Consider the following 5,405-nt stretch of genomic DNA (forward strand, 5'->3'; position numbering starts at 1 on the left):
CGCGCGGTGCGCAAGCGCATGCCGACTTCGTAAGCGGTGTACAGCCCCTTCACAGCCCCGTGGATTCCCTCTCGAAAGGCATCGAAATCTTGTCGGCCAACCATCAACTGCTGCACCTCTGGTGGAAAAATCTGTTGAGCAAATTCGACTGCCACCACTGGGTCCCTGATAATGGAGTCCGCCTCCGTCATCGGTCTGTTGCCCACGAAAACTGCGAAACTCAATGGTCGTGGTCACGGAGAGCTTCCCCATTGCTGTTTCTCCTTTTGGGGTGATCTACTTCGACGACTTGGAGACTGACGTTTTTCCCGTTCTTTGGATGCCCCATTTCCCGCACGGGTGGCTTCTCTGCCGCGATTCATCGCAGTATCAAGCTCAGCCAAAGTTCGACCTTCGCCTCTGCTGTTGAAGAAAACTCTATTTGCCATTCGCGATAAGTTGCCTTGAAAACACAGTAAACGAAATTACTGGTGCAAACAGCCACCCCCCATTTATTTCTAATACTTGCAGCGCCCCCAAGGCAATTTCATTAACGCTACTCTCTAAACGACCGGGCAGATTTATTAATCTAGCCGGCCACGTGCCCTGACCTCATGCCGATCGATATGTGCCGCAGCCAGTTCATTCAATTTTTGGCTTTTAAAATGGCCTAACTATCTAAACGGTAATTTTTGATCAATGCCTTTGAAGTTCATGCACTAGCTGGGGCAAGGGCAGATTTATTAATCTAGCCGGCTGCGTACTCTGGCCTCATGCCGATCGATATGTGTCGCAGCCAGTTCATTCACCAATTTTTGGCTTTTAAAACGGCCTAGCTATCTAAACAGCAATTTTTGGTTAATGCCTTTAAAGTTCATGCACTGGCTGGGGCAATGGCAGATTTATTAATCTAGCCGGCCGCGTACCCTGGCCTCATGTCGATCGATATGTGCTGCAGCCAATTCATTCAATTTTTGCCTTTTAAAACGGCCTAACTATCTAAACAGCAATTTTTTATCAATGCCTTTGAAGTTCATGCACTAGTTGGGGCAAAGGCAGATTTATTAATCTAGCCGGCCGCGTACCCTGGCCTCATGCTGATCGATATGTGCCGCAGCCAGTTCATTCACCAAATTTTGGCTTTTAAAACGGCATAACTATCTAAACGGCAATTTTTGGTCAATGCCTTTGAAGTTCATGCACTAGCTGGGGCAAGGGCAGATTTATTAATCTAGCCGGTCGCGTACCCTGGCCTCATGTCGATCGATATGTGCCGCAGCCAGTTCATTCAATTTTTGGCTTTTAAAACGGCCTAACTATCTAAACGGCAATTTTTGATCAATGCCTTTGAAGTTCATGCACTGGCTGGGGCAAGGGCAAATTTATTAATCTAGCCGGCTGCGTACCCTGACCTTATGCTGATCGATATGCGCCGCAGCCAGTTCATTCAAATTTTGGCTCTTAAAGCGTCCTAATCATTTAGTCAGCAATTATACAACATTTGACCCAAAACAATTCCATTCATCAGTAACAGCGAGGTACAAAATGAATTTTCGTTAATTAAATTGGGCACAAATTCTAACCATTTTACATATGAAAATTACTAAGCAAAAAACTATAAAAAGATGAAAAATACACGCAAATCCTAAAACAAAAAACAAGCGCCTTTGAAATCAGCCATCGGAATCAGACTCCAGCGGCTCAATATCCACTTGCTCATATGGAATTGGCGCAGCCAAAGACACATTAGCGACAGCAAGGGCTTTGAACCAGTCGTGTTTAAAGCCTCGATTCTCAAACTTGGGGACTTCCTCTACGTATTTATCATAAGCAGATTTTTTTCCGGGATCAAATACGCTGGAAGCCTTCAGGTCAGCTGTTTCCTTCGCCGCCTTCATCTCTTCCAACTCAGCCTTCAATTTAGAATTCGCCTCCTGGGCCAATTTAAGCGCGGCGTCACTTGCATTCGCCCTCTCCTCGGCAACCGACCTCAAATCTTCAGCATTGCAGGCTCTCTCCAACTCAGCCTCTGCACGAGCGCCCTCGATCTGTGCCCTACTCCTTTGGCCCTCAACCTCCGCTTGTAAACGGCCAATCTGCTCCACGGTATCATGATAGCGACGGCCCATGTCGGCTATCCTTCCGACGGTCTGCAAAACAGGAAGCTAAAACCAAAATAATGTGTAAGGAGAAAAGACAGAGTCAAGATATGTACCAAAAGAGCCGACTGTGCGGCCAACACGATTGCAACCAGATCTGGCTCCGCCCGAAAAGTCGCCTTATCAGCAGGCAGTGAAAACGGACGTCGCCAAACTAAGTGCAACCGCTGGATCTTTGATTACCGAAGCATCGGAGAAGATCGGCATATTTTTCATCTTCGGCTGAATAACAAAAGGTACAATCACATCCGATTCCTTCAAACGAGGCCGTTTGTCGGCGCGATCTTCTTCTGAGCCGGCCTTAACATCGGCAGGGCGCTTCTCTACCCTTTGCTCAGCTTCTACACTGGCCTGCACCAAGGGTTCCGTTTCGGTGCTTCCTCCTTTTTCCGTCACTTCCTCAATAACGGGCAGGGCGGACTAAGACTGAGACTCGGCAGCCCGAATCTCCTCCGCCCTTCGCCGCGCAGCTATCCTTTCCTCGTTCGCTTTCTTGGCAAGCTTAATGAGGCTCAGCCCAGCCATATCTTCTAGGTACGAGCCGGGAAGATCTTCCAGACCCTGAAAAATATCGTCAAGTGGACCGTCCTCTCGACCCGAAGTGGACGGATTATCAGCCAAATTGAGGCCGGCTTCCTCAAATGCTAATTTCAAAGCCTCGTCAACCTCTGTTTCGGCTTCGTCTGATTTGGCAGCCTCAGCTACTTCCGGTCGCTCCGAATCTGATTCTTTGCAACTGACTTGCCTCAAATTTTTGAAGTCAGTCAAGATACGGGCGACAAGAAACTCCTCACCGATCGGAATTGGGATATTTTCCGCCGTCTGGGCCGCCCTCCCTTGTTTCTGAAGACTCCGTCGGCCGAAGTACTTGAGCGCAGTCTTGATTTCTGAAAGGACGGCGTCGTCAGTTGAGGTCAAGATTTTCTTCAAATCGTTCCCTACAAAAGCAAAACCAAGGTCCCAAAAATGAAGCTTTATAAATTTAACAAATAAATAAAAGATGATACTCGACCACCTGGTTCGCCCCTCCGTCTAGGAATACGATCAAGGCGATCCTCACTTTCGCTGAATTCCCAGTTTCCTTGGACGACTACCATAACATCATCGACTCGCTTCCTAGAGCTAGAAAGCATGGTCATTAGTTGATGGTCGGTGTCTTTGGCTCTAAGGAAATAACGCCCGTGCCGACCAGAAGACTTGGCCAAGGCGTAGCAATGCCAAATAGCGGGGATGCCAAGGTTAAGCCCAAGGCGGTGGTTTAGTGCGACAATCTCCATCACAATCCTAAAGAAATTGACGTTGGGCTGTGAAGGTATTAACTCCCAATGGCAAAGCACGACCCTAAGGAGTAGGTGAAGGGGGAAACGGACCCTGCCCTCTACGATTGATAGAAGAGGGAAGACGATTGTGGTTTCATCAACCCTCTCCATATCAAGGGTGCCGTCTTATTTCCTTACTGTGAAATTCGGCTCGCTAAAACAAGACTCTTAAGTCTCCGAATTTGGAGCCCTATCAGTGCATGGCACTTTTGGGCCAACTAAGCCTCCGGATTCGGAGCGCCCTTCATGGATATCACGGTTGGCCAGGATAAGTCTCTGAATTCGGAGCCCCATTAGTGCATGACACTTTTGGGCCGATTAAGCCTCTGGATTTGAAGCGCTCTTCGTGGATATCACGATTGGCCAAGATAAGTCTTTGAATTCAAAGCCCCTTCAGTGCATGGCACTTTTGGGCAGATTAAGCCTCTAGATTCGGAGGGCCCTCGTGGATATCATGATTGGCCAAGATAAGTCTCCAAATTTGGAGCCCCATCAGTGCATAGCACTTTTGGGCCGATTAAGCCTCCGGATTCGGAGTGCCCTTTGTGGATATCACAATTAGCCAAGATAAGTCTTCGAATTTGGAGCCCCATGAATTCGGAACCCCATGAATTCGGAACCCCACTAGCGCATGACACTTTTGGACCGAATAAGTCTCCGGATTCGGAGCGCCCTTCGTCGATACCACGATTGGCCAAAACAAGTCGAAATCACGATTTGTCAAGACAAGACGCCTTAGCACTCGGCATTTCTTCCATTCGTATTGTTATTAACAAGCATAGACGCAATAGACGGAAAATGGCAAATAGCAGAAACAACTTTCTAGCATTTAAAACGATACGTTTTATTAATTTGATCAAGATTACAAAATTTACATTCAAACTTGTGTTAAAAACACTCAATAGAATCATATTTATTCGGCGTCACCTTCGTCGTCGTTCTTTTCGACTTCGTAAGCCGCAAAAGGAAAATCGTTACTCTGGTATAACAGCGACACCGAATCAATGCTTATAGCTCGGAGAGCCTACGCAGCACGGAGGGCCCTGACCCACCCATGCTTGAATCCCCGATTCTCGCACTGACAAACTTCCTCGGCGAGCTTTTCCCTCGTTTTGTCTATCCCGACTTTTCAGCCGTCGTGGAAGCCTTCTTCATAGGCCGTGGCCTTCGCATTCTCTATTGCAAACATACTTGCCGTATCTCAATCGGCAATCGCATGACTTATTAGCCGTTGCGCCACCCTTTCATCCACAATTGGGTTACCTGGGCCAGTCGAATGTGTCTCGACAGTCTTGGCCTTCAGTTCACGCTCAGCCTTCTCCGCGCGAGCTTCTAAGTTCTGAATGTGTTCATACTTCTGTTCTATCTCCCGCCGCGTGGTACGTAAACGCATGCCGATTTCATAAGCAGTATACAGCCCTCTCACTGCTCCATGGATGCCTTCCCGAAACACTTCGAAATCCCGTCAACCGACTATCGACTGCTGGACTTCTGGTGGATAAATCTGTCGAGCAAACTCGACTGCCACAGTTGGGTCGTGCACAATTGAATCCGCCTCCGTCATCGGTTTGTTCCCTACAAAAACCGCAAAACTCAGTAGGCGCGGTGTCGTACCGGGTTCTCCCTTGGAGTGCGGTTGAGGAGAGCTGCCCCGTTGCTGCTTCTTCCTTCTAGGAGACCTACTTCGATGATATGGGGATTGACATCTCCCCCGCTCCCTCGACGTCCTACTGCCTGTGCGCATAGGCTCGCCACCACGATTCATCTCTGTGTCAAGCTCAGCCAATGCCCTTCCCTCTCCTCTGCTATTAAAGAATAGTCTATTTGACATTCACACTTATCTAACCTTCCTCAACAGACTGGTTGAGTCGAGTTTGAACACATTAATGGGACCTACGTGCACGAAGCACTCATCCCATTTATTCCCTATGGGCGCACCACCCCCAAG

This window comes from Camellia sinensis, chromosome 7 (assembly GCF_055761805.1).
Source record: "Camellia sinensis isolate YWXY chromosome 7, ASM5576180v1, whole genome shotgun sequence".
Lineage (NCBI taxonomy): Eukaryota > Viridiplantae > Streptophyta > Magnoliopsida > Ericales > Theaceae > Camellia > Camellia sinensis.